The sequence below is a fragment of the Scleropages formosus genome, chromosome 23, assembly GCF_900964775.1.
Source record: "Scleropages formosus chromosome 23, fSclFor1.1, whole genome shotgun sequence".
NCBI lineage: Eukaryota > Metazoa > Chordata > Actinopteri > Osteoglossiformes > Osteoglossidae > Scleropages > Scleropages formosus.
The window spans coordinates 12,472,960-12,496,432 of record NC_041828.1 but is presented as its reverse complement, the minus strand read 5'-3'; the positions used below and the strand labels follow the sequence as shown (position 1 = coordinate 12,496,432).

Genomic DNA, 23,473 nt, shown 5'->3' with positions numbered 1-23,473 from the left:
ACCACGAAGCCTCTTGGATTCTCTGGAGACCCTTGAGCAGACTGTTCACTGTGACAGATGCCATCTGCGACTGAACTCTGACCCTGGAGTGCGATTCTTTGAAAGAGGCCTACTCTGTTGGCGTGGGGCCAGCAGGCCACGTGGGCCTCGTATGCGTGTGCTGCGTGAGCGGTGCAGCAGAAACACTGTGTCCTCTGTGTAGCTGCGTTGGCGCACAGGCTGCTGCACACAGCAAGCCTGCTTAAGTACAGGAAGCCTTTGCAAATTGGGTCACTCAGCCATTCCAGAATGCCCCTTGTTTACACTATAAACAAACATGAGCTTTGTGTCCATCTGTCACCATTTCTGTTCATACAGTGGATGATGATAAACCAATAATTAATTTTACTTTCTCCTTCTGTATTAACGTGACCCTGTAGTACAAAGCGCATGCTCATTTTGCAAAGATACGTTGACAAGGCAGACTCAAAACTCATTAAGTTCTATAAAGATCTATTTGACAGATCTGGAGTTATCACATGTTATGAATCATTGATGGTCTGATGTTACAGGTCTTAAGTTAAAATACCTTACATAACATTTATTCATTTTAGTGGTGACTTACAACAAATACTGCGTTTTCTTTAGATGACACCTTTTCATCCAAGGTGAGTTACAGTGCTAGGTAGAACTGTAGTAACTGAAATGTTATTTACATTTTTTTTTTTTTTAGCAAATGCTTTTCTCCAAAGAAACTTCCACTGAACTCTATGTAGTGTTACCAGCCCACACACCTTATTTACCAAGGTGACTGCTAGATGCACTACTTGCACTGGGTCACTCATCCATACATCAGTGGAACACACGCACTCTCTCTGTCACTCACACACTATGGGTGAACCTGAACAGTATAGCTTTGGACTGTGGGAGGAAACCAGAGCACCCAGAGGAAACCCACACAGACACGGGGAGAACATGCAAACTCCGCACAGACTGAGTGGGGATTGAACCCACATCCTCTCGCACCACCCAGGTGCTGTGAGACAGCAGTGCTACTCACTGTGTCACTGTGCCACCCAAATGTAAATGTAACCCAAATGTCAATGCACTGTACTCAGGAAGCGGGTGTCTGTCAGGATAATTTCCGCTCTTTGCTATGGTAGCTGAAAGTTTTATGTAAGAGTCTGTGTGATTGCATTAGACCAGCTTATCCTTATGTATTTCTGTGAATTCAAGGTCTTGAATTCTTTCGCAATGTTCTGATATGAGTTTTAAGGTTATGTAAATGTGACTCTGATGTAGTTTTGAACTTCAAAGGTGCAAGTTCCTTGTATTTCTTTAATTTGTGTTCTACTCTTTTATCTTTCAAAATAGCATATTTAATACATTTTAGGTTATTCAATGTGAAATGTTAAATTTGCAAATGAACATCAAAAATGACGTGATTTTATTGACAAATATATATGTGCAGCATTTTGGGAATACTGTTGTCTTGTGAGAGTTATTTAACTTAACTTGCTAAACAAGAAACAGAAGGTAAGTTTGACATTTTTAATGCAAAAACCTCCCATTAAATATATTTCATGCGATGTCAATACATGCAGCTTTGCAAAAAATTCACTCTGATAATATTACCAAGCAAAAAAGTAGCGTCAACATTAAAATGAGTGAAATCTCTGTAGACATTTAGGGCTTTGGGGTGTGTGGAGGGCACCTCTCTAAAGGTTTCAAAAGTGGAAAGATTGGTTTGTGAGTTGCTTTGTTGTTGGACTCACTTGCAGCAGTAAATTATTTGCATTGACTGTGGGTGTGACTTCTATATCTGAGGCCGAGAGATGCACGTGGAGTGATGTGGGGTGGGAGGGCGCACTATAGCATCGGTGACCCCTCTGTGCTCCGCTCCATGGTGCTGTCGAAGCGAGCCAGCGGAAGGAATGTTCGCCGATGCGTCTGCTCGACAATAGAAACTCACAGCTCCTCCACCCATCTACGGAGTGTGTGTGGGTGTGTGCTCTGGGCGGAATGCAGGGCTCTCCGCCTTGCAGAGAGTGAGAGATCCTCGGCAGTATTCCCTATCATCGCATCAGACCGAAACCCTTACGGCTCGCTAGAATTAATTAATCTACAATTAACTGGGCTCTTTTTCCCAAAATGGATTTCAGAGGGAGCAAGACAAAATGTATTGACAATGTCCCTTTGGATAGTAGTTTTTTTACGAAAATTATCTAACATTCAAAAGTCAAGTTGTTCAGTGACATTGTTTATGTGTGAAAAATATACTCCAAAGCTGCTGGATACCAAGCGGTATGTCTTTATTATATCTCCTGTGAACCTAAACAGTACAGTGGCGGTTCCTGCACGAGAGGCCAAAGACACTACAGTGCTCTGCGTCTGTGTTTTTCCAACTGAGCTGGAAATCCAATATGGGGAAGTCACATTTTCCAATCTGAGAATCATTAAAGAATAACCACAGGTCAGATAACTGCAGCTGTGTTCTGTGTACTTTGTTTTTCATCGTGGGGATACATCTGGCATGTCACATTTTTGTGTCCAGCTCCAAAGCTTTATTTTACCGTACGCCAACTCTGCGTTGTGTATTGCGGACTGTGATTACAGGAGGGAGTGGTGCTTGGACTGAAGGTTTTTTTCACGCTTACTCACCAAAAGAAAAGATGCAGCAGCAAATATAATTTGTACAGGCAGAGAATATAATACGAAGCAAACACGAGATGGATCTTGACGTCAGAGCAAACAATACATGATTCCATACCGGAAAAAAAAAAAGAGGATAAAAATCTAAGATTATCACAGTGGAAGGTACATTTGGCATAACACATTTAACAACATAATATTACTGTTATTAATAACTTGTCTATTACCAATGATGCTTTAATGTACCTTAATAGTCAGTGGAATAGTGAGAAAGATGGTAGAGTGGCCCTGCTGGAATTGTCCAGACAGTACCTAAAGATCTCACTGTGATAAAACCCAAAAGTCTTTCCGTGCCGTTGCAGAGGTGAAAAACCCAACAAGATTTGGCAGGGGGTACAGGTGCCATGGTTGGAAGCCTTCTCCTCGCGTAGATGGTGTAACACACACTTGTTGGTCACAAGAGCGATGATCATGCCTGAAAGAGCACAAACGTGAGGGAGACCTTCTGGAACGCACTTGGCTTACCACATAATATAGAAGTGGAATGTAGTTTCCAGGCCCAGACTTGGGATTTGCCTGAAGTGTTTTCATAAAGAATAGTAGCAGTAACAGTCAATGAGTTTCCCATATGCACAAGCACACTTTGCACAGTATTATTTACACTACCTGCATGTTTGACAGAAAAATCAATATTCTTTCACGAATCCCTTGGGCTACTAATTAAGTTGCTTAGTTCCAAATACATCAGTTTCACGTGAAGATTACAACGGTACAATTCAAACAAAGTTCCACCTTTTTTCTTTCACACAGGTCTTTTTACCGTTACGCGCCATGATTCCGAATTTACCCTGCAAAACGTCGTTCGCACCATGTTTTTAAACACACTTCTGAACATTATTACACAGTGTATCGTCTACAGAGCTGTTCTTGACAGAGAACAATGAACAAAAGCTGGCACTGGCGCTGCTATTGTTTAATGAGTGTATTTTCGCGTCGGCGACAGTCGAGCTCCTGTGAGGCTGCGGGAGCTGATGAGCCGACCGCCGCCCGCCGCTCGACCGCCATGTTGGAGCGTCGCGAGAGAGCGGGAGCGCGCCTGTGAGGAGCGTGGAACGCGCCCGCGAGGGGAGCAGTGACTCGGAGGGGTAGGAGGTGCGGACGCCGGCCGACTGAGGGACGCGCATCTGTCGGGATTTTAAAACACCTCGTCTCGGCTCTTAAACCTGAAAAAAGGCGGAGAGACAGCGGAATTTGCGGCAGAAAAGATTAAAGTAAGTCGAGCTGCTTTCAGCTTTGTGCACGTTTAATTTATACAGAAAAATAATGATCTGCTTGTTCCGGCTGGAGACCCGGACCGTCACCCGTGCTTGTGTTATTCCAAACGACCCAAGTCCCGGAAAACGATGTACAGGAACAGCTTTTAATAGGATGAAAGAAAGCATGTGTGTGTGTAAGAAATACGACGCAGAGCAGTATGCTGGATTAAGGAGTAAAATTTACCTCAGTTTGTGTGTTTTTAGTGTGGAAGGGCTCGAGAGCCGGACCCTCAGCCATGTCGTCGGCTAAGCCACTGCTAGGAGGTTCAGTTCAGTCCCGTCTCTCACACCGTCACCTCATCATGTCAACATGTCCTTATAGATTTCTTTAAATCCTGCCGAAATGTGAAGTGAAAGCGGGATTTTCCTCTCTTGTTCCTCATTATTCCCTGTGTTTATTCTCTGGCCATTCCCTTCCTTCTTCTAGCACGGACGGCCCCGGGAAAGTCCGCACTGCTGCCTTTTTTTTTTAACACGGGGAATCTCGTTTTTTTAAAAACTCTGAATTTCTTTTCTGTTTTAACTGAGTTATTCAATCAGTCTGACAACGAGGTGTGTGTGCTGTGTGTGTGTTTATAGCGTCCGTGACTTTACCCCCTTGGAGAGGGTGGAAGTGGCAGTGCACAAGACAAGAGGCCTTGTTGTTTTCACGTAATTTTTTCTTCTGCTAGATCCAGGGACAGACCTCACGCAGTGCTTTATTTTACTTTAAATCAAACCTCAGAGTTGAAAATAACACCTGATAATGTAACTATCACTCAGTCCTCTGCAGAATGGGTACAAACCAGCACAGTCAGTGCAGCTGGGTTTTCTGAGATACACGCCGATAGCCTAGTCGTGGTAGTGATGACTTGAGAGAAGGAAGGTATAGTTTCCAACTTTGGAATAAGAAAAAATGTAGTTATTGATTTTGGAGCAAGGATGGTGCATTTTGTGCTGTTGGAATAAGGATGTTGTAGGTTTTTTTTTTTTTTTTTTTTTTAACAGACCACGTAAGTGTGAGGAACTAGAGAAACTCAGAAAGTGTAAATGGAAGAGTTGCAGTGGGACTGAAGACGTTTATTAAGCAACCATTCATTCCAGACATTGCCAATTAGATCTGTGGTACAACTGAGACAAACCGGTGTACCTTGTATGGCGTCAGTAAAAAGGGTCATATGGAATCTTCACAGAGTGGATGAGCATTGTTGGATTACTGCTTGCACCTGGCAGTGGCGGTCTGGGTTTGCTCATCCAAGGAAGGCTACCACCACCATGCTTCATCTGATTGGATGTTCTTCTGAACATTTTATTTGTGTCTCCACACCCTTCAGTCCCTGGCTCCTGAAACTGAAGTCTCTGGCTGTTACTAACTCTGGGTTCTGTTCTCCTGCCATGACTGGAGTGTATTTACTTAATTAAAAGGCAAAGTTAAAGATGACTGATGTGCGAGTCTCCTGAGATATTATCTGTTTATTGTGTAGCAAGATGTCCTCTGTGGAGCATTATCTTTCAGAAATGAAGTGCTCAGAGAGTCACATATCATCAGCAGACTGGGGACAAAAAGGTGGCAGTGGGACTTTCTATCAGCAAATATGTGCCATTCTCCTGAATTTTAAGACTATAGATAGATGCAGCCACTTCTCCAATTTACAGTTCTTTATATTACATTTTACATTTATTTATTTAGCAGGCGCTTTTCTCCAAAGTGACTTCCAATGAGCTCTATGTAATAGTGTTATCAGCCCACACATCTTATTCACCAAGGTGACTTAAAATGCTAGATCCACTACTTACAATGGGTCACTCATCCATACATCAGTGGAACACTCTCTCTATCACTCACACACACACTATTGGTGAACCTTAACAGCATGTCTTTGGACTGTGGGAGGAAACTGGAGTACCCGGAGGAAACCCACGCAGACCCGAGGAGAACATGCAAACTTCACACAGACTGAGCGGGGATCGAACCCATGTGCTCTCACACCACCTAGGCGCTGTGAGACAGATACTATTATATTATGGACATGGGCAGCATTTGGTTGTCATAGAATCCTTTTAAAAAAATCCTATAGTAGGTCATGTTGCTTCACAGTTTTCATCTCTTAGGAAGTGCAAAATGGTAGACTGATACAAACAAACTTGCATTGTGATTATTTTGAAACAAAGTTTAGGAAGTTATGTTTTTGTATATTTTTATCACTGAAATACTTTTGAGAATTTTTCTGCCATTGCCCTATTCATTATTTGAAGTATAATTGTTATGGTGCTAAAGGAAGAGGATTGTTGTTCACAACAGCTGGCTGTGACAGGAAGCCTGCATTAATTTGCAAGGCTCACATGACTGTTTTGCTGTGATTGTCCATGCAGGATGTTCTGCCCCATTTTATGTCCCAGAGGATGGGGGGGACTCCTTTTTCCTCTTGCGCTTACTTCTTAGTGTTCTGGTACTGTGTGAACTGTGAAGGAGGTTGTGGGTGCCAGTATAGTAGCTAAGTTTGATCAGAGGTACAACTGAGGTAAGTACAGCAAGGAGTCTTTTGTAGTAAAGAACATTTACATATATTTACATATTACATTTATTACACTACCAGCTGCCCCAGAACAAGGAACTTGTTATGATACTGGCAATTTTGTTCCAAGGTTGCTGAGACGCTAAGGTTTTATTGCCTATTGTGGACTTAACTGTGACATGGAAAACATGCTCTGCATTTCTTTTTGAATATGGTATGCTGGAACGTGTTGTGTTTGAGGAGTGTTCAAACATAGGACAGTAGTGACTGGATTTCCAATTTTTTTTATTAATTTCAGTATTCACAGAGTAACACAAACATAACTCCAGATTTTTTCTAAAAAGTTTTACATTTATTTCTCTCAAAAAGCAAATGTAAAATGGCACAACAGTAACTCTTTGCTGCTCACAATAGTATTTCTCCAAAATTCCTCATTTGTCATCTGTCAGAATTCAGCATTATTATAGAGATTTGAATTGGTTTATTGGCATGTTACCTGTTTTAATGAAGTGCCATAAGTATGCTGGAACTGTTTGTTGCAAGAAGTGAGTTAATTCAGTTTTAGCAATTAAACCTTTGTGTCTCAAAAATTACATTGGCTCAGCCTTTGTTGGGTTATATGTCAGGTGAAATGTCCAGCTGTTTGGTTTTTCCCAGTGCGTCCTTCAGTGTGTGACATTGTTTAACTGGTGTATTTGCAAGGCCCAGTGTTCTCTGTATGAAGCATAAAGTTTCAGTCTTGCCTGCTGATAATGGCTCTTATTTAAAAAAAAAAATTGACTTTAGTTTACCTCCATCAAACACCACAGAGTATGTAGGCAATTTTCTAGTAGAAAAGAGTGGACTGAAATTAAGATCCAAGCATATACACACGCACGCTGTCTGCAACCACTTGACCCAAGCGGTGTCGTGGTGAACCAGAACCTAACATGGCAACACAGGGCACAAAGCTTGAGAGGGAGGGGACTCACTCAGGACGGGATGCCAGTCCGTCACAGGGCTCCCCAAGCAGGGCTCGAACCCCAGGCCCACCAGAGAGCAGGATCCGGCCAAACCCGCTGCAGCCCCTTTCAAGCATATAATCAAAAACAAAAATTTATAGCCTGAGTGGGTGGTGTCAGATGAAACATATTTTTTTTCTGTGTTTCATTGGGTCCTGGGTGTGTCCCCTCCCCCTCTGGCCTTACGCCCTGTGTTGCCGGATAGGCTCCGGTTCCCCGCGACCCCGTATGGGACAAGCCGGTTCAGAGAATGTATGTGTGTGTGTGTGTGTGTGTGTGTGTGTGTGTGTGTGTGTGTGTGTGTTTCATTAGGCAATAAAAAAAATGGCTGTCTGATGTTGGAAGTGCTGTTGTCCCTTTCTGTAAGCATTTGAAACCTGTTTTAAGGTTGCTTTTTACATGTCAGTTCTGTGTGATTTCCATTTATTGGTATCTGAGGTCTTGTTTAAGTGATTTGATTGCTTTAGTCTTTGAAGTCAACAGCCAATGAGTTGGGTTCATAGGCATCTGAGATACCTGGCAATGATAGTAATGGTAATCAAAGTACTATCCCCCCCCCCTTGATCACCAGTTATAAAAATGTTACTGCCCCAGCAAGAATCTGCTTTTACTTTGGCACGTTCATCAGAAGGTACTGCTTGGTAGGGTGGTGCATTCTCAAGTATAAAATTGAGAACAAGTGAAATTTCTTGTGGATTAGACCCATTTTTGCATTGCTTTGTTTCAAATGGCACAGCACAGCGCTGAAGAAGTGAACGATATTGAGATTCTGTATTGAAAATGTGGTTTGGTTTATTAAATCAGCTAAACCTGTTGAGGATGCTTAATTTCACTATTGATCAACATTGGCCTAAATTCCACTGGCACTAGGGTAATTTTGGTAATTTCCAGGACGGTGTGAAATTATTTCCATCCATAACAGCACCTGTCTTCCATGGAATGGTGGTTTCTTGGTTGTAATCAGCTCCCAGTTTATAGACACTGTCCTGAGAACTACTAGAGAATGACAGGAGGATGGAAAATAAAGGCATGGCTGCAGCACATCTGCCAGCTACTCTTACCATTAGGCAAGTGTCTGGAGGTTTAAGCACATACTGGGGGTGTGGAAGCTATGATCTGTGGGACTACACTGCAGACTGGGAGTCACTAATTGGAGAGCTGTAGCTTATTGCTGTTTATGACACACCACCTGAAGAAAGGTAGCAAAAATAAGGCATTGGAACTGCTTGCGTTTTTAGCGGAAATGATATCAGTTGCTAGGCAGTATAGCATAAGCAGCCGTAAATGAGTGACAGTGGCTCATAAGAGATTTTGATTTGAAGCTACGTTTTACATTTATTCATTTAGCAGATGCTTTTCTTCAAAGCGACGCATATCTCGCAGGAAAATACAATGAGTATGGATGCAGACGTGATTCTAAAGCACACTAACAAAAAGAGGCCGAGACGGTCACGTGCGGCCCTCGTGAGGAGGGGTTTATTACGGGCAGGTGTGTCAGTGGACAGAGGGACCGGGGGGGAAAAGGGGGCACAGGGAACTGGTGTCGAGGGGTGGTGCTCCGGGTGCGGGGTCGGTGAGGTGCTTGGGCTTGTGCTTCCTGGTGCTCCGGCTTCGTCTCTGGCATCCAGGTTTCACGCTCTCTCCCCCTCTCACTGGTAGAAGGCAACCAGATTTAAGTGATGTGATTGATGTAGAATAAAACTAAAATATCGCCATAGTTACTAAATAAAGTCATGTTTTCTGCAACATAAGCTATAGAAAACAAGGGGCATTGCTGCTGACCGCCAAATCACCATTAACTCTCTCCCCCCCCCCCCTTTCTATAGAATACAGTAAGTTATCCTCAGCTATTAACATGAGTCTAATTTGCGAGAATTCTTTGCTTTCGTTACAGCCGATACTTGAAACAAAAGAGCCCTTGGTCAGTTTTACTTTTTCTGTCAAGGTGCTTTTCACTCTTGTCTTTTCTTTGACAACCCGTAGCCTCATCTTTTGTTGTGTCCTGTACAGGTATGACCTACACACCAGCTTCTTTGTTTGAGACATGAGATGTCTTGCTTTACCTGGGTTGTTTGGCTATAAACAGCATTAAAATTCCAGCATGGTTTGGTCATGAATCCATGAACTTGTTACATAAACTCTCACCTGCAGAAGGTTGAACTGTGATTGATCTATTCTGTTGACAATAATATTTAGTAATTTAGCTGACACTTTTCTCCAAAGTGACTTGTTAAGTCACCTACAGCTGTTTACCTATTTATACAGCTGGGCAGTCTTACTGGGGCAATTTTAGGTCAAGTATTTTGTTCCAGGGTTCTACAGCTGGAGGTGGGATTCAGACCTCTGACCTTGAGATCCAAAGGCAGCAGCTCTGACCACTTTGCTACCATATGCCCCTGATACAGCCTTTTTATCAACCAGCTTTTTGCATGCACGGTTTCTTTCAAAACCCAGCTTCATTCTGTTTGTTTCTGTCGAAGACACATTACATCCATGTTTCCAATGTGTGAAATAAAAATTGGAGTTCAGTGAGGGGTGGATCGAAGGGGTATATTTGTATATTGATGATGTGGGCTTCGGGCTAATGGCCAAACCCTGAAATACAGTCAAGAAGTCTTGCTCACTAAGGCTGCCTGCCATGAATGAACTGCTGTGGCAGATGCTTAAAGTGACCCATCACATTCTGATGCTAAATTTATTTTACACCCTCTGTTTTCCCTTTGGTATTCAGGGAAACCTACAGTCAATAATATTCTGTATCTTCCTGTCCACTTGAGCTCCAAGGTGGGGGAAAAGCCATATGCACACTTTTGAAAGCAATGTTGGAGAGAGTCTCCCTCATTTATTTATATTTTTTATGCTTAGAGACTGCCTTAGCTGAAAAATCTGAAATTCTATGTGGAAGTCTTAAACTGTCAGGAATTTTGAAGTGTTCAGTTGAAATCCTCCTGGCTGTCTCTATGTGTTGAGAAGCTGGACCTTGTAATAAATTGGTGACAGTTTTGTGATGTTCTGACAGTGTGATGCTAACTGTCAGGTAGAGTACGTAAACCTTTGCAAGGTTGTATGTAATGAGATGGCCCAAAGAAGGGGTCTGTTGAGCATATGTAGACTAGTTGCACTTATATACTGGACCTTCAGTTTACACATATTGTTTTGGATCAGAGCTTCAACTACTATCTCACAATTTGTAAATGTTTAATACATGTCTCAATTTATTCATGAGCTATTCACATATGTGGTTGGGATGAGGATCAGCACCTCCATGTCTGAGTCCATGGTTCTGTCATGGAAAAGGATGGCATGCCCCCTCCAGGTAAAAGGAGAGAATTTGCCCCAGGTCGAGTTTAAGTATCTTGAGGTCTTGCTTACGAGTAAGGGGAGAAGGGAGCGTGACATCAGCCGCAGACTGGGAGCAGCTGCAGAAGTAATGCAGTCGCTGTACCGGACTGTAGCGGTGAAGGGGGAGCTGAGCCATAAGGCAAAGTTCTCTGTTTACCAGTCGATCTAAGTCCCTACCCTCACCTGTTGTCATGAACTCTGGGTAATGACTGAAAGAATAAGATCGCGGATACATGCGGCTGAAATGAGTTTTCTCCGCAGAGTTTTGGGACTCGCTCTCCATGATAGGGTGAGGAGTTTGGACCTCCGGGAGGAACTCGGAGTAGAGCCACTACTCCTCCACGTTGAGAGGAGGCAGTTGAGGTGGTTTGGGCATCTGATAAGGATGCCTCCTGAGCGCCTCCCTTTGGAGGTATACCAGGCACGGCCAACTGGAATAAGGCCCCGAGAGCGGCCCAGGACCCACTGGAGGGATTATATCTCACAGTTGGCCTGGGAACGGCTGGGGATCCTCTGGGCTGAGCTGGAGGAAGTTGCTGGGCCTCTCTGCTCTCCCTGTTGCTACCGCGACCCTAGAAGAACAAACGGGCAAGAAAATGGATGTATGGATGGACTGTGCAAATGTTTTCTTTTAAAATTTGTAACGCAAATGTTTGTAACATTGCTTAGTGTATAAATTTTGTGGGGTGTCTGTCAGTAACTTCAGATGATATGGGTAGACCAGAGCAAATTATGACCACAAAGTGTTTTAAAAGGATGTTAAAAGCCTGCAGTTCTCTGTAACAAGCAAGGTGACCCCTCTTTTTTTAAAATCTAGATTTACAATTGACTGTCACTGACTGTAGTTCAGATTCATTGAGCATATAAAAGGCCAGCAATAAAATTTCCCTTCTGCTAGAAAATAAATGTATTGTTGTAGGGTTTAGTTTTTTTCTTGTTCAAGACTCAGTGATGAATGTCTTTGCTCAGCCACTAGAGACAATCCATGAGCATTGTGTAATGTGTGTTTGTCACCAAGCACAGTAACTGCAGGTGTATTGTGAAATAAATGATCTCATTCACTACTTCCCTGAGCTACAGCGCTGTACATTGTCTGTCTCATAGAATGGTGGGATTGATTTTTTTTTTTTAATAGTTTCCATTTCTGAAAATATTGTCAGTATTGTTTTCAGTATGATACCTGAATGATGTTAAGATGATGTTAACTGAATGACGAACAATCATTATTAACAGCAATGGCTGCAGCAATTGTTAGCATGACATGAGCTCTTTGCCCTGTAACATCTCAGATTTGGTTTCTTGTGATACATAGAAGGCTGATAGTCCACATTTGGCATTGATTCCTTGAAGTCCCCCCCCCCCCCCCCCCCCCCAGTTACCTCAATTAATCTTTTTTTTTTTTTTTTTTTTAAATAAAAGCTGACCTCAGTGTTTTTAAGTTTAGGACCATCCAGTTTTGTACTGTTCTACAAGTTGACATAATACTGGCTGCTGTGATAGAATAACTAAATGATTTTTTGAAGTTGCAGCTATGTGATGTGTTGCTATGCTATGTGACATCTACAATTCATGGTTGTTATTCCTTACTGAGCAACATGACTTATTCATGTTTTTTTTGTACCTATCCACCTCTTGTGATTGAGAACTGAGGTGAAGCTGAGGGAAGAATGTACTCTGTATGTCTGAACAAGAACAGAATGGAAGATTGAAACATACGTGGTCTCTGTGTTGTTTGTTTTCAGACAGATCCTGATCCATTTGGGATGATTGTTTTAGCACCTGTACGCAAGACATACAATTGAATTTCTTCTGTGTGTGTGTGTGTGTGTGTGTGTGTGTTTTGTGTTTCAAGTTTTTATTTGTCACATACACAACCATGCTTAGTATGACGTGCAGTGAAACGCTTTTCCGACTGTCCGCTGTACAGATAAATAAGGCGGTACAAACAAGCATAAACTAGGAACACACTCCAGGAATACAAGGAATATATAATAATGAAAACAAGAAAGAAAAAATAAAGTAGGATACAAATATGTGTAGTCCAATATTAAAGGTTAGATAAAAGTGGAATGTGTGCAATGTTGTGCGGGGGGATCTGAGCAATATTGGGCTCAGTTGTGTGCACTTGCACGCATGTGCCTGTGGACTCCATGCCTGCGTTCAGGAGCAGTCCCTTGGGATTGGCAGAAAAGCGCCTGGCTTTTATGGCTAGTGTAAAGTTGCTTGTGTGGTAAATAAATGTCTTAGCAACTGGGATTTAAAAAACCTGAGTTGAGTAATGCATGCTCTGCCACACGTTCCGTAGTTTGAGTTTAATCCGAAGGACGTTTGACCGTGTTTTGATGAGATGTATGTAAATGCTTCAGGCATGGAATGTCAAGATGACAGAATTACAGTGCTTACAGGATGAATCACACAGCTTCAGGTCACATTTGCTTCTGTGCTGTTGGGTGTTGACTGCACAATCGCTGTGTAAACACATAGTATATTTTGGGCTTCCCCAAGAATAACAGTAAGGCTGTTGGTATACTTTAACAGCATAATAAGGGGCAAGGATGTGTGTTTAATGCTTACACTGTGTGATTTTATTGCTTTCTCAATGTTTTTAGCTACTTTATTCTTAACACTTTTTAAAAGTAATGTCCAAGGATAAGTACCTTGCTCAAGAGTACAAGATTAGAGCTGCATCCTTGGCTATAATGTAACGTGTAAACTGAGGAAGTATCTCTTCGCTCAGTGGTTGGCTTAGGAACAGAAATGTATCTCTCGCACTTGTCCTGTACAAGTAGTACAGTGCTCCTTGAATTCAGGATTGGGTTCCCTGTCTTGAACAGGGTCATGAAGAGGACAAGAAAAAAACTGTCAGAGTGAATATGTTTCTCTTTGCCCTTAGAAGTGCACACTTTATGCTATGTGTAATTACCCAGCTGCCCTCTGTGTCTACAGTTGTTTCTGCTTTTGTCAGCTGGAGACCTAGAGATGAGCAGTAGTATGGTCCATGATCTTTCATGCTGTGTTCTTGGCAAGCACTGACAAGTTAAGGCTCTGACAATTGGGGGAAATGACTAGGCAATGAGTCACGTGTCTCCTAGACTACATGGCTGTGTACCCTGGCTTTTAGTGTGGGTCAGTCCAGTTCCTTTGGGCCAGCAGGAATGACCTCATTGACCATATCCTCACACAGACCTGGAACCAGCATGAGTCCAAACATGCTCTCCCTGTAGGGAAAGGGGGAGATATCTGTTCAGAGGGACAGACAGAAAGGACCATGGTTTTTTGATCCTCTCTCTTAAAAATATATTTTAAACACTGTGCTTGTTAAACATCCTGTATCTTTTGTCAAAGTTTTGTCTTAGTCAGGTCCGATATGTGGGTTTTTAATTCTCTTTCCACTCACTGAAAGACTAACCCTGTGTCTGGACGTAAACCAATCTTTTCTCAGTTTGTTCAACATGGGAATGTCTAAGGCATACAAAATGTTTCCTCCGGAAGTGATGTGTGTCTAGTGAAATGTACACAAGTGTTTGTCTGACATTGCTGCTGAGACTACTCCAGGGCCTGTGGAGGTGGAAGCTAGTGTGTGTTTTTAAGTGGAAACAGTGCTGGATGACATACAAGATAATGCATATGAAGTAGTATCTACTTTTAGCATCGTGATGTTTTGTGTATGTCAACAAAAATGGGGAAACTCAAAGCCTTCTTATTATGTTCACCTGCAACTTTTTTTTTTTTTTTTTTTTTGGTATATCCAAGGGACATTTGAACCCATGTTTGCTGTTGTAATTACACACAGTGGGTCGGTGAAGCTGGCGGGTCCGGAGGAGCTACAGGAGACTATTCTGGTTTCAGCCGGGTTGCTCTAAAAGCCCCTGCTGCTGAGGGTGTTGCCCCCACGTCACACTGTTCTGAAGCTAGTCCAAGCACTGTGTGTCAACCAAGGACTGCCTTCCTGCTAATGGGGGAGGGAACGGGTAGTGCTAGTATTGCCTTGCCATGTTCCGTAATTGTATGGCCAAGAGTCACAGGTACTAGTGGGGCACAAAGACTGATTGAGTGAAGAAACTGTTTTGTGGACCTGTGTCTCTTTTCTCTCTATTGTGACAGATATTGTTTCACAGTAATATTTGTCCAATGTAATTCCTGTATAAACATGGGAAGATGATGAATTTTTTCCCCCCACTTCTCCACATGTCTTTGCCATAAGTTCTTTGATAATATTGCTTCCTTTTAAGTTCTCAATCTGTTTCAAATTCAAGACTACTTTATGACCTACTATACAAAGAGTGCACCTCATTATCTACAAGATCAGGGTGTTCTCTGTACTCCAGAAAAGTGCTGCACTTCTCTCCTTCTTGGTGCTTGGTGGTCACACTCGCAAGTGGTCCAAAATCATGAAGTTTGTAGTTTCTTAGTTTTGTCTCCAATGTGGTGGAATGTGCTCCTGGAAAACTTCTGAATCCCTTTCAGCATTCAACAACTGTGTCAAGGCACATTAATTTCAGACTCACTTCTCTGCAGATCTTCTAAAAGGTCTATATGTTGACAAAACATCATCTGTCACCTCAGAATCACAAGACTCAGTTCTTCAGGAAAATACGGTGGCATCAAACAAGCCAACCGTGCTTTGACAGTCATTTTTGTATCTCATGCTCTTTGCTTGTTATGAAATGCACTTTTGTTTACTCAGAGTTGTATGTCCCTTTGGAGAAAAACCTACTAAATCAATAAATGTACTGAGGTAAAAAAAAAAAAAAAAAAAGGCATCTGGAAATTCATAATGTCTTATTCAGTTACCAAAATCACATTAGCTAAATTTAGCATGTAACATTTTGAAGCCCCTCAAATTCTTTTCTACTTTTTATAGTTAAAGCATGCTTATATACACATACACACAGAAAAGACTGTATAATGTATGTAAAGACATGGCATGGGACATCCCTTATACACTCTGGTAGAAAGTTTAAGAGTTTATCATCAGAAGAGTACTACGAAAGAATGAGTTGGGAGTTTGTCAGCATTGTTCATTCTATTTCAAGCTTTCAATGAGTTCGTTCTTTAAAAGAAAATAACTGTGGTCCTGTTTTAAACTCTGACCAGCGACATGTGCAGTGTTGTGTGTTCTGGGTACTCTTAGTCCTCAGCCCAATGAGTGGGACCAGGCTCTCTTGAGTTTGTTTCCTTTAGGTTGTTTCCTTTGCATCTCTTTGATGGGTCTAGTTCTCACAGAGCAAAAGGAAGAACATAATCTTCAAACAGTTTGGGTTTATTTGTGAATGTGTTATCCTCTTGTGTATATGATTACAGATGACATCCTCTCCAATTTTCAAATAATACTAGGAATATTAGGATTTGCTAAACTAATCCTTTGATCTAAATCTGGTTCTGTGGTTAGAATATTGACAAAAATTTAGTGTCAAATGACTTTGTATTTGGTTTGCTACAGTTCAGGTTTTCACTACAGAATTGGCAAGACCGTACTTATGTCTGGTGTATGTGTTGTTAGAAGTCAAACATTCTCCATGTAATATTTTAAATCGCTAGGGGGCTCACTTGCATCTTCTTCTTGCAATGGCGGACAAAAACATGGATGCTTAAGATTAGTTTTCAGTTCTTCATAGTTTTGTTGTATTTTCTGTGCTTTCTCTCTGTCACACACACAGAGCAATGAAAGAATCATCCCTTGTGATGTTTGAGGCTTTTGACAAGAGCAGCTCATTTGAAGCAAAGAAGCTCTAATAACGGAGGAAGTTGGTGCCTGAGGTTCATTAAGGAGCTTTTAGACTGAATGCTGCTGCTCTTTGCAGCAGTGAAGCTGCCACAAATGGTACAGTAAGCAGTTTGAGCACTGCAGTGTATAGAATTGACATTCAAAGTACAGTTGCTGTCACCTCCTGAACTGAATTATGGGTGAAGGACTCTGCTCTAAATGACTGAGACCTTTGTTCTTTCTTCCTAGCTATACATGCTGATTTAATTTTGTTTATTTTGTTCATGCCAAGTATTAAAACAAACTATGCTTGAAGGTGGCATGCCAAATTAAAGAGCTTTAATCCTGAGGCTAAAAAGAAAATCCTGTCTTTGGGATAAAACTCCAGGAAGTAAATTGTTGCAATTTCACAGAGAGGATTAGCAGACATATTAAATTGCTGACAACCAGAACAGATGTCAAAAATACTGTTCTTACGCATTTGAAGTTTCCTGGAGTGGACATGGGTGGTGATGTATCCAATCCAAGTTGTGTTCACCTGGCTTTGAGCAATGCAAAGTTAGTCTGAGATGTACATGCATAGTAAAAGAGTGTGTTGAGAGTGTGTGGAAGAAGTTGGGGGTGGGGGGAGCTTCTTCACACTTTCTCTGGTTTCCTTTTGGAAGTTCCAGAGTAGTCTTGGTTAATTACTTTTCACAGTGCTCTTGCTGCTGTGGTGCTCAAAGCATCATGTAAGGGTCCTTCACTTTTGAATTTGTGATGCTGCTGTTGGAGCATGTGGAATATTGGGGGAAGGAGGGGTGTTCTGATATTTTGTTTTTGCCTTTCAACAAGTTCAAATGAAGTGTTCCTGCAACACTCCAGTTCATCAGGGTCTGATTGTGCGAAAGTAATGAAAATAAATTGTAGTCCAGAAGGGCATCCAAAGTATGGAGTGTTTCTGATATTAGTCTGGTGGCTGCTCAAAGCGTGCCAGCTGTTTCCATAACTGGCTCAATGATAGCATAGAGTGCACCGTATGTTTTCAGCATTGGTGTGGCTCCAGTGCAGGTCATGCAGGTTTTCAGGTTTAGAGGAACAAAATAAAGATAAGCAAGCTTCGAGGCAGAGAGGCAAGATTAACATGTCAGTGTGAAAAATCCTTTTGCTTCCTGTGTTGCAGTGATGGTACAATTACTCAGACTTTAGTGGCTGCTGAAATCCCGTCAAGTGGAGAGGATATCTTGCATGTCCTTCAGCCGTGACCAGAAAGGCTTGCACATCTGGTCAGTGGGGATAGTTAGTTCTAGAAAAATTGTTTACTGTCTATTCTGCTGAACACATGATGGATTATGTTCTGTTTTGAAGTACAAATTTTGTATCTATGTATTTTTTTTTAATGAATACTTGCGGTATGGACTCACATTTGTGTATATTAATGTTTTTATCCATTAAATTAATTGTATTTCATACAATAAATCTGGAAAACACATACTCCAGTCTTTGTCCTTGTTCCATATTTTTCAGATCATTTGTGGCTATGGCTCACCTATAAAACTTCACAACAGACACATATTTATCTAACTGTTCCTTGTTTTCCTTTCTCTCTTTTCACTTGTACTAATGGGAGCTAATGTGCTGGTTGGACATTCCACAAATTGTGCAGCATTGATGCTAATATGCCCTTCTTTCCATAACTGGTGTACATCAACACTGCAGTTGCAGAATCTATAACTGAGTTTTGTGATTCTTACGTGCAGTTTTAATTGTTTAAAAAAAAATCCTCCGTTACCTCCAACTTGGCCTGTAGACCTGGAAAAGCTTATAGTAATTTCCTTATACAGCTTCTCCCCTGCTTATGAGCTATGCGACTAACAGCCATTCGTACGTATGATCGAAAAAAAATACTGTATAATTAAAGAGAACGTATATGTAAATATAAAAATTACGCCTGGTCGTACGTCTGCCAGTGCTAATGGCTGCGTGCGTACGATAGTGACCGTCAGACGATATCCCAGCATTGTGTACATAACAGCATCTTCTCTCAGTTATTGCTGTCAGTTGCCATTCGGTAAGTGCACATTATTCAAGTAAATCTAATGAATTTTAGTGCTGCATTAAACCGTTATATGGTTTTATGCATTTTATTTTTATATGAACTGTATGCTTTGCCACCATAAACCAAATGCAATGTTACCTTTACATTTTTATATTTCAACAAAATACCTTAAAATGATGAAAGAGAAACTAAAGAATGATAAATATACTACTGTACTGTGTTTTGGGAAATCATAAAAAGATTAAGAAATTTAAAAATAAACCAAAGAATTTTTTTATGAACCACAGAATGATTTAAAAGAAGTCAATTCATAAAACTGGTTAAACAAAAATGAGATCATGATGGGACTTGCATAATGTAAAAAATAATAATGATGAAATGTGAACTAAAGAATCTTAAAGGTTTAAAAAAAAAAAAAAAAAAAAAAAACTATAGAATCATATAAAATGTCAATTAATGAAGGTGGTTAATAAAAAAAAAAAAAAAAGATACTCATGATATAAATTGAGTAGGATAAAAGAATTTTCTACATGTATACGACTTCTACGTGCCATGCTAACATGCGTTCAACTTCCATCCATTTTGAGATCCGACTGATCAGAACGGAACTTGGATGTGTGTCAGGAAATGGCTGTAATTGAGTAGTGGGTTTTGAGAAGGAAGCTTAGAATTTCTTGCTTTTGCTAGGCTGAACACTGCAATCTCTACTGATGATCCTGCTGTTGAAGATCCTGTGTTCCATTAGGGAAAAGACTGTCTGCCAATTACAGTCACAGGCTAATGCTGTTCTGGGTGCCATGTTCAGTCATTCCTGTACTCCTGGGAAGCTGGGAGTGACAAAGACTTCCTACTTGTCTTTTTACTTGAAGAAAAGACCAGTGAGGTTGATGAAGTATGGTTTCTCTTGTGTACATTATCACGTGTATTAATGCTGAATTTTGTCTGGTGTTCTGGCTGCATGCCCTGTGCTTACTGAGGCTGGTTCCACGATATTTGTTCAGTGAAAGCAATAGTTTTGTTTAAGAATGGGGCTGGTAACAAATTCTGCTTTTTGGTCAGCCAGTGAAGTGTTACTCCACTGTAATTCAGTGTCTTCTGCTCTTGTGAAGACTACTTACTCTGTTGTTAAGTCCCCTTACTTGTTTTGATTCTTATTAATCAGCCATCTTTCCAAAAAAAATTTAGTCAGAGCAGTTGCTATTGTCTCTATTGCATTAGAAAAAGTATGAATTGTTTCTTCCCCCCCCCCCAATAAAGCAGGACTTCTGTAAAGGTTGGGTGATTAAGGTGAAGCTGAAGATCTGAATTGTCCCAAAGAGACTTGAATTATTCAAACAGGTCTACAATGTAGACAATGTCATTAAATGTGACTGTTCAATTTGTGATGAGAGTCTTGGTCATTGGTCTCCAGGTAATACAGCCCCAGGTGATGTGGAGCATATTAGCCTGCATGGAGGTAAATGTCAATAAGGGACATAAATGTCTGGAAGCTATTCACTGCAATGCAGTACACAGTCTCAGTGAAAGAATTGTTTCCTTCATTTGGTGATTTGGCTGACCATGTGTAGGTGCTCTATCAATGGGGGTGAAGGCTTCAGTAACTTGGAGGTATGGTGCAGGAGGAAAATGGGAATGGAAAAGGCACCTGCTTCATGATGCAAGTGAAGGAGGAGCAAGGGAGGTGCTGGCAGTATGTTGCAGGAGGAGCATGAGAGACAGAGATGCTCGATACAGCAAGTCAAAGTATGTCTCCAGTAGGCCTTGCCCCGTACATCTACATCAGACCCGGAAGTGGAAGGTCATTACTATCTCTTTCTTAAATCAAAATGTCCTTAAGTCATTTTTTGTGTTGTCGGAGATGTATTGGAGAAAATTGCCTGCTAATGAGTAAATGTAAATGTTTTGACTTGGATATTATTTTTAAGGTGGTAAAAGCTAATGTTTTTTCTCTGCTCAAAGCAAGACGATTAGAAACTGGGTCTATAGAATTTGGTGGCTGCTCATTTTAGGAACACAGTTGGGACCATAAGTTTGCTCATAATTCAGTTTGTTGGCAAATGCAGGAAAATGTTTAGAATTCAGATGTCCCTCCATTTAGTATTTGAAAAAAAATCTATAATCTCCATGGCCCCTTATTCAGGCTGTTGACTGCTTCATCCCATAAGCATGCCCAGTATTCCTCATCTTCTGACCACTTTCATTTTTTCTTTATCTACACAACAAAAGCTTAATAGAGAAATCTTAGACTTTTTACACCTTAAGTTCTGTAAAACTCTTTAGATATAAGAAAGATAAAGAAAATGTAAGATTTTAAAATGTTTTTGTAATTTTTAGCTTAATTAAATTATACAGATAGAAGTAACAGTCCATTGTCTCCACAAAAGTCTTTTTCAGTCCTGTTTGTTGATTAGTTGGATGTGAGCTGTAAACATTGTGGACACTAGTTGAATTAAATGGTTCCACATACAGAATGCATACTGTCTGAGTAAGTTTTACTCAGACATGTAATTATAGGTTGTTTTCATTCTGCAACAAACAGCTTTGGACCCAGGAGTCACTGGTTTGATTCCCACCTCCAGCTGCAGTACCCTTGAGCAAGATATTTACCCTGAATTGCTCCGGTAAAAATTACCTATCTGTATGTGGTTAAAATTGGTTAAAAAATTAACAATGCTTGTTAGTTGCTTTGGCGAAAAGTGTCAGCTAAATTAATAAATGTAAATGTAAACAAATTTTAGAAAATTGAAGATGCAGTTGAGATCAAATCTTAACTGGAAAATGCTTGTGTATTTGAAAAATTTACATTCATAAGATGAGGCGCCAGTGTACTAAAAATGGTTTTCATAGCTTTAATATTTTTCTAATAAAATTAAGTTTTACGTTTTGTGTTAATGAATAAGAAGTAAGATAATATCTTGTACTATATGCTATACTTCTGGTTCACTACACTACTGGTTCTACATAGTGTTGGCCTACAATTTTTAACACTCTTGTTCTTGTTTTCTTTCAGAAGGGAAAATATTTTTTAGAGGTGGGACATAAGTGTTTTTGGAGATTGTGAATCGTATATTTTAAACAGATTTTCTTTGACAATTGTAGGAACCTAGGGACAAAAAAATACACAATTTATCTTTATGTATCCAAAGTGACTTAGTGTTTCTCCCTTCTGCACATGGCTACTGAGAATTATAGGAAATATGTGAACTGTGTCCAAGGGGGAAGGGCCATTTCCTGAAACTTTGCTTTGATGTACACACAATTAAGTATAGCATTTCCTTTGGGTAGGGAGGTTGCCATAATCTCTTGTCTTTTGCTGGTACCTTTGTCAAAATATCAAATAACTCGAGTTAAAATTATGCAATCAATATAGCTGCCACTTTTGGGGGTTTATCCGTGTTCGTGGTACAAAAAGAGCTTTTACATTCTCTAAATTCAACAAAATGTCTTAAACATCTTAAACACACACACAGAAATTTTACCAAACCTTTAATAGATAAAAATGGAAATGTAAAAAATGTAAATGCAATAAATTTGATTTTATTAATTAGTATCAGCTGTGGAAGTAGTTAATTCTACCCAAAATAACTTTGTAGTATTTGACTTGTTTATGCAGCATGTATTTGTACTAGAGCAATTCAATGTGAGTACCTTTCTCAAGCATGCTATAGAGTGATGGTTTAACTGGCTACCTTCAGTTCTTTTCTTTCGCTATTATGCTATCTGCTTTCCCTTGTATAGTATGCAAATTTGAATGAAGGAAAATTATGACAATGATCTTTGCTTCTAAGAATACTGTAGTGCATTCTGTTTGTTACAGCTCCTTGCAAAGTGCTCAGTTGATGTCCAATTGACTAATTGCTCTTAAGGTAGGAGTTGAACTGTAGCGACACAACAGCCGCTTAATCTTGTTACCCAGTAAGTAAACAAGCTTACATACTGGCTCTGTTTTTGTTTATGTCAAAAACAAAGAATCTTTGAGAAAGTGTTTCTCTTATTTTTCATCTGGTATTACAATATCTTTCCATTATAACATCACATGTGAATTAAAATTATTCTGGAATAACAGATATTCATAATTATATTATTAACAGTTGAGTACACATGCAGTTTGTTATCCTGAGAACCTGTAAGCATCAAGCTGTAATACAGAATTTAGGAGGCATTTCTCACTTCACACCGGCTTTTATTATTTTTGCTGCTTTTGTTTGTCATACATAGAAAAGCAGTCCAAATGGCCAATAGCTAACAAGATTAGATTTATTTTTAAATTCTGCAAGTTCAGACAATTTCCTGTTGTGTTTGCATTGTGTAATCTGGTTTAATTCCTCTGCAGGCAAATGGGGGTGGATTGCTGGTGGTACTAATGTTACTGCAGCAATTGACACTGTTTGGGACCAGGATTTTCATGCCCTGTCACAGTAGAGTCGCCTAATAGAATGATTGTTGCTTTTTTGTTTGCTAAGCGTTGTCATTCCTTCTATTTTTCTCCCCCTCTTATGCAGTCTTTCACCTCCCCCAAGCAACACACACGCAGGCACACACACACGCTTTCGCTGTGCTACGCACTCCCCTCCTCTTCTCCTTCCAGCTTTGAATGAAAGACAAAGACACCCCCCCTTATTTCCTCTGCCTCTTGTTTGGAGCTCGTCCATTTGCTGTGCTTGCAATTGGAGCGAAGAAGCTCTTACAGGAGCCCTGCTGTCGTTCCACTCCATTCAGGGTGGAAAATGAAATTTTTTTCGCATTGCTGAGGTTAACAGAGCTGTCTGCAGCAACCCGGGGGGATCCACATTGCACTGAGTCTCCATCACTGGACCCGTTTCCTCTTCAAATGGACGGACTGTATCATGGTGAGAGCAGTGTGTTTTCTAAAGCCTTGGTAGATCCCCATTTGCAGTATGGATACCCGGACCAGTAAACATTGGACATTACCCTGGCCTCCT

The 23,473-nt window shown here is 40.7% G+C and overlaps 1 protein-coding gene across 13 annotated transcripts in view; it reads left to right on the top strand.

The window, feature by feature from the left end:
* The first annotated feature begins 3,674 nt into the window (after positions 1-3,674).
* Positions 3,675-23,473, top strand: part of ptk2aa (protein tyrosine kinase 2aa) — a 94,727-nt gene continuing 74,928 nt past the window's right edge. For 5 of the 13 annotated variants that reach the window (XM_018731874.2, XM_029248222.1, XM_018731873.2 and 2 more), the window contains exon 1: positions 3,677-3,902. The gene's annotated coding sequence lies outside the window, so the exon portion shown is untranslated. Of the gene's footprint in view, positions 3,903-23,473 lie in introns of all 13 variants that reach the window. The other 8 variants (XM_018731871.2, XM_018731867.2, XM_018731869.2 and 5 more) reach the window with 3 other exon arrangements.